We start from the raw sequence: 12,103 nt of genomic DNA, 5'->3' as shown, positions 1-12,103 counted from the left end.
ACATACCTGTTAGCTCAGGTGAGTTTAAAAGGCTGCTGTTGATAACAAGGGCATTTGCTAAATAGATGGTGTGTGTGCAACAATATACTGAAAGGTCAATTATATTGTGCAGCTTATCTCACCACCTGTAGTTATTTAGGTGAAAGCTCCAAAATGCTTGCCTAATATGTCTGTTTATCCAAAAGGAAGTAAAAAGGGAGAGCTAGAAAGATAGCATTGCATCACATTACATGGCAATGCAATGCACAGTTGCTGAAGTTGAACCAAAATGAGCTTGTAATCTGGCTTCTGCAACTTTGAACATGAAAAATCCAATGAGGAGAAGAAAAGCAAAGCCAAAGAGTCCATCCCAAAATCCGACAAACAAGCAAAATGAACAAAAAACATTGAATTCAATTCTTTCTGATTTTAGAAACTGCATTAAAGAAGGGGTGCACCGGTCCTGGAGATACTGCAATACCAGGTCAATGCGTGGAGTGGACAGAGCAAGCTCTTTTTCCATCTCCCTGTTCTAAAAATCCATTTAATATATGGTCCCCAGATAGGGGACGTATCAGATATTAAACTGATAAGAACAGATACTACACTTGATCTTAGCCAAAAGGCCGAGAAGCGATAACCAGAATTGGTTTCAAACTACGGAGCCACCCAAGGATCCTGAAAAGTCCATTTGTGGAGATGAGCTCCTGGACTCCCGTTAAGAAGACATGTTGTCAACCTCTAGATCCCTTACATGCCTGCACTTTTCGGCTTGCTGCTGCTGCAATCCACGCGTTTTAGATCTGCATAACTCCACCTCTTTAAACACAGCACCTTCACCCCCTGCTGTTCCCACCCGCCTCAACACCGTTGGAAGGGAGGAGAACCAATTAAGGCGGGGGGTGGGGTGGAACGAGCAGCTGTCTACCCTTAGCAGGAGGGCTCCTGATTACATAATTCTCCTGCTGCTGCTGCTGCTGGCTGTCCAGCAGCAGACTGAAGGTGGCTGCTGCTGTGCACAGGTATATAAAGGCTCAGAGCCTATTATGACACGCGCAGCCAGCGTTCCATTGCCACATTCCATCTACTGCAGGCAGGATACCTGGCTGGCTGAATGTCGCTGAGAAGCTCACAGAGACCGCCATAAGCAACAGTTTAACAGAATGCCACAGACTAATCAACCAAACTTTTTGGGTTGGGTTCTCTTTTATAGTCTGCAGGCATTAAATGAAAGAAGTCAGTGTTCCAGCAGAAGGAGACAACGTTTCAGAAAAGGCATTGTAGCAAACCAAAAAAGAAATTTTAAGCGCAGCAGAGTAACCAGCGCACATACCTGTTAGCTCAGGTGAGTTTAAAAGGCTGCTGTTGATAACAAGGGCATTTGCTAAATAGATGGTGTGTGTGCAACAATATACTGAAAGGTCAATTATATTGTGCAGCTTATCTCACCACCTGTAGTTATTTAGGTGAAAGCTCCAAAATGCTTGCCTAATATGTCTGTTTATCCAAAAGGAAGTAAAAAGGGAGAGCTAGAAAGATAGCATTGCATCACATTACATGGCAATGCAATGCACAGTTGCTGAAGTTGAACCAAAATGAGCTTGTAATCTGGCTTCTGCAACTTTGAACATGAAAAATCCAATGAGGAGAAGAAAAGCAAAGCCAAAGAGTCCATCCCAAAATCCGACAAACAAGCAAAATGAACAAAAAACATTGAATTCAATTCTTTCTGATTTTAGAAACTGCATTAAAGAAGGGGTGCACCGGTCCTGGAGATACTGCAATACCAGGTCAATGCGTGGAGTGGACAGAGCAAGCTCTTTTTCCATCTCCCTGTTCTAAAAATCCATTTAATATATGGTCCCCAGATAGGGGACGTATCAGATATTAAACTGATAAGAACAGATACTGCACTTGATCTTAGCCAAAAGGCCGAGAAGCGATAACCAGAATTGGTTTCAAACTACGGAGCCACCCAAGGATCCTGAAAAGTCCATTTGTGGAGATGAGCTCCTGGACTCCCGTTAAGAAGACATGTTGTCAACCTCTAGATCCCTTACATGCCTGCACTTTTCGGCTTGCTGCTGCTGCAATCCACGCGTTTTAGATCTGCATAACTCCACCTCTTTAAACACAGCACCTTCACCCCCTGCTGTTCCCACCCGCCTCAACACCGTTGGAAGGGAGGAGAACCAATTAAGGCGGGGGGTGGGGTGGAACGAGCAGCTGTCTACCCTTAGCAGGAGGGCTCCTGATTACATACCTCTCCTGCTGCTGCTGCTGCTGGCTGTCCAGCAGCAGACTGAAGGTGGCTGCTGCTGTGCACAGGTATATAAAGGCTCAGAGCCTATTATGACACGCGCAGCCAGCGTTCCATTGCCACATTCCATCTACTGCAGGCAGGATACCTGGCTGGCTGAATGTCGCTGAGAAGCTCACAGAGACCGCCATAAGCAACAGTTTAACAGAATGCCACAGACTAATCAACCAAACTTTTTGGGTTGGGTTCTCTTTTATAGTCTGCAGGCATTAAATGAAAGAAGTCAGTGTTCCAGCAGAAGGAGACAACGTTTCAGAAAAGGCATTGTAGCAAACCAAAAAAGAAATTTTAAGCGCAGCAGAGTAATCAGCGCACATACCTGTTAGCTCAGGTGAGTTTAAAAGGCTGCTGTTGGTAACAAGGGCATTTGCTAAATAGATGGTGTGTGTGCAACAATATACTGAAAGGTCAATTATATTGTGCAGCTTATCTCACCACCTGTAGTTATTTAGGTGAAAGCTCCAAAATGCTTGCCTAATATGTCTGTTTATCCAAAAGGAAGTAAAAAGGGAGAGCTAGAAAGATAGCATTGCATCACATTACATGGCAATGCAATGCACAGTTGCTGAAGTTGAACCAAAATGAGCTTGTAATCTGGCTTCTGCAACTTTGAACATGAAAAATCCAATGAGGAGAAGAAAAGCAAAGCCAAAGAGTCCATCCCAAAATCCGACAAACAAGCAAAATGAACAAAAAACATTGAATTCAATTCTTTCTGATTTTAGAAACTGCATTAAAGAAGGGGTGCACCGGTCCTGGAGATACTGCAATACCAGGTCAATGCGTGGAGTGGACAGAGCAAGCTCTTTTTCCATCTCCCTGTTCTAAAAATCCATTTAATATATGGTCCCCAGATAGGGGACGTATCAGATATTAAACTGATAAGAACAGATACTACACTTGATCTTAGCCAAAAGGCCGAGAAGCGATAACCAGAATTGGTTTCAAACTACGGAGCCACCCAAGGATCCTGAAAAGTCCATTTGTGGAGATGAGCTCCTGGACTCCCGTTAAGAAGACATGTTGTCAACCTCTAGATCCCTTACATGCCTGCACTTTTCGGCTTGCTGCTGCTGCAATCCACGCGTTTTAGATCTGCATAACTCCACCTCTTTAAACACAGCACCTTCACCCCCTGCTGTTCCCACCCGCCTCAACACCGTTGGAAGGGAGGAGAACCAATTAAGGCGGGGGGTGGGGTGGAACGAGCAGCTGTCTACCCTTAGCAGGAGGGCTCCTGATTACATACCTCTCCTGCTGCTGCTGCTGCTGGCTGTCCAGCAGCAGACTGAAGGTGGCTGCTGCTGTGCACAGGTATATAAAGGCTCAGAGCCTATTATGACACGCGCAGCCAGCGTTCCATTGCCACATTCCATCTACTGCAGGCAGGATACCTGGCTGGCGGAATGTCGCTGAGAAGCTCACAGAGACCGCCATAAGCAACAGTTTAACAGAATGCCACAGACTAATCAACCAAACTTTTTGGGTTGGGTTCTCTTTTATAGTCTGCAGGCATTAAATGAAAGAAGTCAGTGTTCCAGCAGAAGGAGACAACGTTTCAGAAAAGGCATTGTAGCAAACCAAAAAAGAAATTTTAAGCGCAGCAGAGTAACCAGCGCACATACCTGTTAGCTCAGGTGAGTTTAAAAGGCTGCTGTTGGTAACAAGGGCATTTGCTAAATAGATGGTGTGTGTGCAACAATATACTGAAAGGTCAATTATATTGTGCAGCTTATCTCACCACCTGTAGTTATTTAGGTGAAAGCTCCAAAATGCTTGCCTAATATGTCTGTTTATCCAAAAGGAAGTAAAAAGGGAGAGCTAGAAAGATAGCATTGCATCACATTACATGGCAATGCAATGCACAGTTGCTGAAGTTGAACCAAAATGAGCTTGTAATCTGGCTTCTGCAACTTTGAACATGAAAAATCCAATGAGGAGAAGAAAAGCAAAGCCAAAGAGTCCATCCCAAAATCCGACAAACAAGCAAAATGAACAAAAAACATTGAATTCAATTCTTTCTGATTTTAGAAACTGCATTAAAGAAGGGGTGCACCGGTCCTGGAGATACTGCAATACCAGGTCAATGCGTGGAGTGGACAGAGCAAGCTCTTTTTCCATCTCCCTGTTCTAAAAATCCATTTAATATATGGTCCCCAGATAGGGGACGTATCAGATATTAAACTGATAAGAACAGATACTACACTTGATCTTAGCCAAAAGGCCGAGAAGCGATAACCAGAATTGGTTTCAAACTACGGAGCCACCCAAGGATCCTGAAAAGTCCATTTGTGGAGATGAGCTCCTGGACTCCCGTTAAGAAGACATGTTGTCAACCTCTAGATCCCTTACATGCCTGCACTTTTCGGCTTGCTGCTGCTGCAATCCACGCGTTTTAGATCTGCATAACTCCACCTCTTTAAACACAGCACCTTCACCCCCTGCTGTTCCCACCCGCCTCAACACCGTTGGAAGGGAGGAGAACCAATTAAGGCGGGGGGTGGGGTGGAACGAGCAGCTGTCTACCCTTAGCAGGAGGGCTCCTGATTACATACCTCTCCTGCTGCTGCTGCTGCTTGCTGTCCAGCAGCAGACTGAAGGTGGCTGCTGCTGTGCACAGGTATATAAAGGCTCAGAGCCTATTATGACACGCGCAGCCAGCGTTCCATTGCCACATTCCATCTACTGCAGGCAGGATACCTGGCTGGCTGAATGTCGCTGAGAAGCTCACAGAGACCGCCATAAGCAACAGTTTAACAGAATGCCACAGACTAATCAACCAAACTTTTTGGGTTGGGTTCTCTTTTATAGTCTGCAGGCATTAAATGAAAGAAGTCAGCGTTCCAGCAGAAGGAGACAACGTTTCAGAAAAGGCATTGTAGCAAACCAAAAAAGAAATTTTAAGCGCAGCAGAGTAACCAGCGCACATACCTGTTAGCTCAGGTGAGTTTAAAAGGCTGCTGTTGATAACAAGGGCATTTGCTAAATAGATGGTGTGTGTGCAACAATATACTGAAAGGTCAATTATATTGTGCAGCTTATCTCACCACCTGTAGTTATTTAGGTGAAAGCTCCAAAATGCTTGCCTAATATGTCTGTTTATCCAAAAGGAAGTAAAAAGGGAGAGCTAGAAAGATAGCATTGCATCACATTACATGGCAATGCAATGCACAGTTGCTGAAGTTGAACCAAAATGAGCTTGTAATCTGGCTTCTGCAACTTTGAACATGAAAAATCCAATGAGGAGAAGAAAAGCAAAGCCAAAGAGTCCATCCCAAAATCCGACAAACAAGCAAAATGAACAAAAAACATTGAATTCAATTCTTTCTGATTTTAGAAACTGCATTAAAGAAGGGGTGCACCGGTCCTGGAGATACTGCAATACCAGGTCAATGCGTGGAGTGGACAGAGCAAGCTCTTTTTCCATCTCCCTGTTCTAAAAATCCATTTAATATATGGTCCCCAGATAGGGGACGTATCAGATATTAAACTGATAAGAACAGATACTACACTTGATCTTAGCCAAAAGGCCGAGAAGCGATAACCAGAATTGGTTTCAAACTACGGAGCCACCCAAGGATCCTGAAAAGTCCATTTGTGGAGATGAGCTCCTGGACTCCCGTTAAGAAGACATGTTGTCAACCTCTAGATCCCTTACATGCCTGCACTTTTCGGCTTGCTGCTGCTGCAATCCACGCGTTTTAGATCTGCATAACTCCACCTCTTTAAACACAGCACCTTCACCCCCTGCTGTTCCCACCCGCCTCAACACCGTTGGAAGGGAGGAGAACCAATTAAGGCGGGGGGTGGGGTGGAACGAGCAGCTGTCTACCCTTAGCAGGAGGGCTCCTGATTACATAATTCTCCTGCTGCTGCTGCTGCTGGCTGTCCAGCAGCAGACTGAAGGTGGCTGCTGCTGTGCACAGGTATATAAAGGCTCAGAGCCTATTATGACACGCGCAGCCAGCGTTCCATTGCCACATTCCATCTACTGCAGGCAGGATACCTGGCTGGCTGAATGTCGCTGAGAAGCTCACAGAGACCGCCATAAGCAACAGTTTAACAGAATGCCACAGACTAATCAACCAAACTTTTTGGGTTGGGTTCTCTTTTATAGTCTGCAGGCATTAAATGAAAGAAGTCAGTGTTCCAGCAGAAGGAGACAACGTTTCAGAAAAGGCATTGTAGCAAACCAAAAAAGAAATTTTAAGCGCAGCAGAGTAACCAGCGCACATACCTGTTAGCTCAGGTGAGTTTAAAAGGCTGCTGTTGATAACAAGGGCATTTGCTAAATAGATGGTGTGTGTGCAACAATATACTGAAAGGTCAATTATATTGTGCAGCTTATCTCACCACCTGTAGTTATTTAGGTGAAAGCTCCAAAATGCTTGCCTAATATGTCTGTTTATCCAAAAGGAAGTAAAAAGGGAGAGCTAGAAAGATAGCATTGCATCACATTACATGGCAATGCAATGCACAGTTGCTGAAGTTGAACCAAAATGAGCTTGTAATCTGGCTTCTGCAACTTTGAACATGAAAAATCCAATGAGGAGAAGAAAAGCAAAGCCAAAGAGTCCATCCCAAAATCCGACAAACAAGCAAAATGAACAAAAAACATTGAATTCAATTCTTTCTGATTTTAGAAACTGCATTAAAGAAGGGGTGCACCGGTCCTGGAGATACTGCAATACCAGGTCAATGCGTGGAGTGGACAGAGAAAGCTCTTTTTACATCTCCCTGTTCTAAAAATCCATTTAATATATGGTCCCCAGATAGGGGACGTATCAGATATTAAACTGATAAGAACAGATACTACACTTGATCTTAGCCAAAAGGCCGAGAAGCGATAACCAGAATTGGTTTCAAACTACGGAGCCACCCAAGGATCCTGAAAAGTCCATTTGTGGAGATGAGCTCCTGGACTCCCGTTAAGAAGACATGTTGTCAACCTCTAGATCCCTTACATGCCTGCACTTTTCGGCTTGCTGCTGCTGCAATCCATGCGTTTTAGATCTGCATAACTCCACCTCTTTAAACACAGCACCTTCACCCCCTGCTGTTCCCACCCGCCTCAACACCGTTGGAAGGGAGGAGAACCAATTAAGGCGGGGGGTGGGGTGGAACGAGCAGCTGTCTACCCTTAGCAGGAGGGCTCCTGATTACATACCTCTCCTGCTGCTGCTGCTGCTGGCTGTCCAGCAGCAGACTGAAGGTGGCTGCTGCTGTGCACAGGTATATAAAGGCTCAGAGCCTATTATGACACGCGCAGCCAGCGTTCCATTGCCACATTCCATCTACTGCAGGCAGGATACCTGGCTGGCTGAATGTCGCTGAGAAGCTCACAGAGACCGCCATAAGCAACAGTTTAACAGAATGCCACAGACTAATCAACCAAACTTTTTGGGTTGGGTTCTCTTTTATAGTCTGCAGGCATTAAATGAAATAAGTCAGCGTTCCAGCAGAAGGAGACAACGTTTCAGAAAAGGCATTGTAGCAAACCAAAAAAGAAATTTTAAGCGCAGCAGAGTAACCAGCGCACATACCTGTTAGCTCAGGTGAGTTTAAAAGGCTGCTGTTGATAACAAGGGCATTTGCTAAATAGATGGTGTGTGTGCAACAATATACTGAAAGGTCAATTATATTGTGCAGCTTATCTCACCACCTGTAGTTATTTAGGTGAAGGCTCCAAAATGCTTGCCTAATATGTCTGTTTATCCAAAAGGAAGTAAAAAGGGAGAGCTAGAAAGATAGCATTGCATCACATTACATGGCAATGCAATGCACAGTTGCTGAAGTTGAACCAAAATGAGCTTGTAATCTGGCTTCTGCAACTTTGAACATGAAAAATCCAATGAGGAGAAGAAAAGCAAAGCCAAAGAGTCCATCCCAAAATCCGACAAACAAGCAAAATGAACAAAAAACATTGAATTCAATTCTTTCTGATTTTAGAAACTGCATTAAAGAAGGGGTGCACCGGTCCTGGAGATACTGCAATACCAGGTCAATGCGTGGAGTGGACAGAGCAAGCTCTTTTTCCATCTCCCTGTTCTAAAAATCCATTTAATATATGGTCCCCAGATAGGGGACGTATCAGATATTAAACTGATAAGAACAGATACTACACTTGATCTTAGCCAAAAGGCCGAGAAGCGATAACCAGAATTGGTTTCAAACTACGGAGCCACCCAAGGATCCTGAAAAGTCCATTTGTGGAGATGAGCTCCTGGACTCCCGTTAAGAAGACATGTTGTCAACCTCTAGATCCCTTACATGCCTGCACTTTTCGGCTTGCTGCTGCTGCAATCCACGCGTTTTAGATCTGCATAACTCCACCTCTTTAAACACAGCACCTTCACCCCCTGCTGTTCCCACCCGCCTCAACACCGTTGGAAGGGAGGAGAACCAATTAAGGCGGGGGGTGGGGTGGAACGAGCAGCTGTCTACCCTTAGCAGGAGGGCTCCTGATTACATACCTCTCCTGCTGCTGCTGCTGCTGCTGGCTGTCCAGCAGCAGACTGAAGGTGGCTGCTGCTGTGCACAGGTATATAAAGGCTCAGAGCCTATTATGACACGCGCAGCCAGCGTTCCATTGCCACATTCCATCTACTGCAGGCAGGATACCTGGCTGGCTGAATGTCGCTGAGAAGCTCACAGAGACCGCCATAAGCAACAGTTTAACAGAATGCCACAGACTAATCAACCAAACTTTTTGGGTTGGGTTCTCTTTTATAGTCTGCAGGCATTAAATGAAAGAAGTCAGCGTTCCAGCAGAAGGAGACAACGTTTCAGAAAAGGCATTGTAGCAAACCAAAAAAGAAATTTTAAGCGCAGCAGAGTAACCAGCGCACATACCTGTTAGCTCAGGTGAGTTTAAAAGGCTGCTGTTGATAACAAGGGCATTTGCTAAATAGATGGTGTGTGTGCAACAATATACTGAAAGGTCAATTATATTGTGCAGCTTATCTCACCACCTGTAGTTATTTAGGTGAAAGCTCCAAAATGCTTGCCTAATATGTCTGTTTATCCAAAAGGAAGTAAAAAGGGAGAGCTAGAAAGATAGCATTGCATCACATTACATGGCAATGCAATGCACAGTTGCTGAAGTTGAACCAAAATGAGCTTGTAATCTGGCTTCTGCAACTTTGAACATGAAAAATCCAATGAGGAGAAGAAAAGCAAAGCCAAAGAGTCCATCCCAAAATCCGACAAACAAGCAAAATGAACAAAAAACATTGAATTCAATTCTTTCTGATTTTAGAAACTGCATTAAAGAAGGGGTGCACCGGTCCTGGAGATACTGCAATACCAGGTCAATGCGTGGAGTGGACAGAGCAAGCTCTTTTTCCATCTCCCTGTTCTAAAAATCCATTTAATATATGGTCCCCAGATAGGGGACGTATCAGATATTAAACTGATAAGAACAGATACTACACTTGATCTTAGCCAAAAGGCCGAGAAGCGATAACCAGAATTGGTTTCAAACTACGGAGCCACCCAAGGATCCTGAAAAGTCCATTTGTGGAGATGAGCTCCTGGACTCCCGTTAAGAAGACATGTTGTCAACCTCTAGATCCCTTACATGCCTGCACTTTTCGGCTTGCTGCTGCTGCAATCCACGCGTTTTAGATCTGCATAACTCCACCTCTTTAAACACAGCACCTTCACCCCCTGCTGTTCCCACCCGCCTCAACACCGTTGGAAGGGAGGAGAACCAATTAAGGCGGGGGGTGGGGTGGAACGAGCAGCTGTCTACCCTTAGCAGGAGGGCTCCTGATTACATACCTCTCCTGCTGCTGCTGCTGCTGGCTGTCCAGCAGCAGACTGAAGGTGGCTGCTGCTGTGCACAGGTATATAAAGGCTCAGAGCCTATTATGACACGCGCAGCCAGCGTTCCATTGCCACATTCCATCTACTGCAGGCAGGATACCTGGCTGGCTGAATGTCGCTGAGAAGCTCACAGAGACCGCCATAAGCAACAGTTTAACAGAATGCCACAGACTAATCAACCAAACTTTTTGGGTTGGGTTCTCTTTTATAGTCTGCAGGCATTAAATGAAAGAAGTCAGTGTTCCAGCAGAAGGAGACAACGTTTCAGAAAAGGCATTGTAGCAAACCAAAAAAGAAATTTTAAGCGCAGCAGAGTAACCAGCGCACATACCTGTTAGCTCAGGTGAGTTTAAAAGGCTGCTGTTGGTAACAAGGGCATTTGCTAAATAGATGGTGTGTGTGCAACAATATACTGAAAGGTCAATTATATTGTGCAGCTTATCTCACCACCTGTAGTTATTTAGGTGAAAGCTCCAAAATGCTTGCCTAATATGTCTGTTTATCCAAAAGGAAGTAAAAAGGGAGAGCTAGAAAGATAGCATTGCATCACATTACATGGCAATGCAATGCACAGTTGCTGAAGTTGAACCAAAATGAGCTTGTAATCTGGCTTCTGCAACTTTGAACATGAAAAATCCAATGAGGAGAAGAAAAGCAAAGCCAAAGAGTCCATCCCAAAATCCGACAAACAAGCAAAATGAACAAAAAACATTGAATTCAATTCTTTCTGATTTTAGAAACTGCATTAAAGAAGGGGTGCACCGGTCCTGGAGATACTGCAATACCAGGTCAATGCGTGGAGTGGACAGAGCAAGCTCTTTTTCCATCTCCCTGTTCTAAAAATCCATTTAATATATGGTCCCCAGATAGGGGACGTATCAGATATTAAACTGATAAGAACAGATACTACACTTGATCTTAGCCAAAAGGCCGAGAAGCGATAACCAGAATTGGTTTCAAACTACGGAGCCACCCAAGGATCCTGAAAAGTCCATTTGTGGAGATGAGCTCCTGGACTCCCGTTAAGAAGACATGTTGTCAACCTCTAGATCCCTTACATGCCTGCACTTTTCGGCTTGCTGCTGCTGCAATCCACGCGTTTTAGATCTGCATAACTCCACCTCTTTAAACACAGCACCTTCACCCCCTGCTGTTCCCACCCGCCTCAACACCGTTGGAAGGGAGGAGAACCAATTAAGGCGGGGGGTGGGGTGGAACGAGCAGCTGTCTACCCTTAGCAGGAGGGCTCCTGATTACATACCTCTCCTGCTGCTGCTGCTGCTGGCTGTCCAGCAGCAGACTGAAGGTGGCTGCTGCTGTGCACAGGTATATAAAGGCTCAGAGCCTATTATGACACGCGCAGCCAGCGTTCCATTGCCACATTCCATCTACTGCAGGCAGGATACCTGGCTGGCTGAATGTCGCTGAGAAGCTCACAGAGACCGCCATAAGCAACAGTTTAACAGAATGCCACAGACTAATCAACCAAACTTTTTGGGTTGGGTTCTCTTTTATAGTCTGCAGGCATTAAATGAAAGAAGTCAGTGTTCCAGCAGAAGGAGACAACGTTTCAGAAAAGGCATTGTAGCAAACCAAAAAAGAAATTTTAAGCGCAGCAGAGTAACCAGCGCACATACCTGTTAGCTCAGGTGAGTTTAAAAGGCTGCTGTTGGTAACAAGGGCATTTGCTAAATAGATGGTGTGTGTGCAACAATATACTGAAAGGTCAATTATATTGTGCAGCTTATCTCACCACCTGTAGTTATTTAGGTGAAAGCTCCAAAATGCTTGCCTAATATGTCTGTTTATCCAAAAGGAAGTAAAAAGGGAGAGCTAGAAAGATAGCATTGCATCACATTACATGGCAATGCAATGCACAGTTGCTGAAGTTGAACCAAAATGAGCTTGTAATCTGGCTTCTGCAACTTTGAACATGAAAAATCCAATGAGGAGAAGAAAAGCAAAGCCAAAGAGTCC

General features: G+C 44.8%; 9 non-coding genes across 9 annotated transcripts; all 9 read right to left on the bottom strand.

Moving 5' to 3' along the window:
- Nucleotides 1–426: 426 nt before the first annotated feature.
- LOC141251791 (U2 spliceosomal RNA) lies at nt 427–617 on the bottom strand. The gene has a single exon (XR_012313403.1). It is a non-coding gene; the product is annotated as a U2 spliceosomal RNA (small nuclear RNA).
- Nucleotides 618–1,732: 1,115 nt separating this feature from the next.
- LOC141251804 (U2 spliceosomal RNA) lies at nt 1,733–1,923 on the bottom strand. Its single transcript, XR_012313416.1, has one exon. It is a non-coding gene; the product is annotated as a U2 spliceosomal RNA (small nuclear RNA).
- A 1,115-nt stretch (nt 1,924–3,038) lies between these two features.
- Nucleotides 3,039–3,229, bottom strand: LOC141251790 (U2 spliceosomal RNA). Its single transcript, XR_012313402.1, has one exon. It is a non-coding gene; the product is annotated as a U2 spliceosomal RNA (small nuclear RNA).
- A 1,115-nt stretch (nt 3,230–4,344) lies between these two features.
- LOC141251789 (U2 spliceosomal RNA) lies at nt 4,345–4,535 on the bottom strand. The gene has a single exon (XR_012313401.1). It is a non-coding gene; the product is annotated as a U2 spliceosomal RNA (small nuclear RNA).
- A 1,115-nt stretch (nt 4,536–5,650) lies between these two features.
- Nucleotides 5,651–5,841, bottom strand: LOC141251811 (U2 spliceosomal RNA). Its single transcript, XR_012313422.1, has one exon. It is a non-coding gene; the product is annotated as a U2 spliceosomal RNA (small nuclear RNA).
- Nucleotides 5,842–6,956: 1,115 nt separating this feature from the next.
- On the bottom strand, nt 6,957–7,147 carry LOC141251805 (U2 spliceosomal RNA). Its single transcript, XR_012313417.1, has one exon. It is a non-coding gene; the product is annotated as a U2 spliceosomal RNA (small nuclear RNA).
- Nucleotides 7,148–8,262: 1,115 nt separating this feature from the next.
- LOC141251810 (U2 spliceosomal RNA) lies at nt 8,263–8,453 on the bottom strand. The gene has a single exon (XR_012313421.1). It is a non-coding gene; the product is annotated as a U2 spliceosomal RNA (small nuclear RNA).
- Nucleotides 8,454–9,571: 1,118 nt separating this feature from the next.
- Nucleotides 9,572–9,762, bottom strand: LOC141251809 (U2 spliceosomal RNA). Its single transcript, XR_012313420.1, has one exon. It is a non-coding gene; the product is annotated as a U2 spliceosomal RNA (small nuclear RNA).
- A 1,115-nt stretch (nt 9,763–10,877) lies between these two features.
- On the bottom strand, nt 10,878–11,068 carry LOC141251799 (U2 spliceosomal RNA). The gene has a single exon (XR_012313411.1). It is a non-coding gene; the product is annotated as a U2 spliceosomal RNA (small nuclear RNA).
- Between the last annotated feature and the right edge of the window lie 1,035 nt (nt 11,069–12,103).

This window comes from Phyllobates terribilis, unplaced genomic scaffold, assembly GCF_046119375.1.
Source record: "Phyllobates terribilis strain yellow unplaced genomic scaffold, ASM4611937v1 Scaffold_7715__1_contigs__length_35855, whole genome shotgun sequence".
NCBI classification, from domain to species: Eukaryota; Metazoa; Chordata; class Amphibia; order Anura; family Dendrobatidae; genus Phyllobates; species Phyllobates terribilis.
This window is presented reverse-complemented; position numbering and strand designations above follow the sequence as displayed.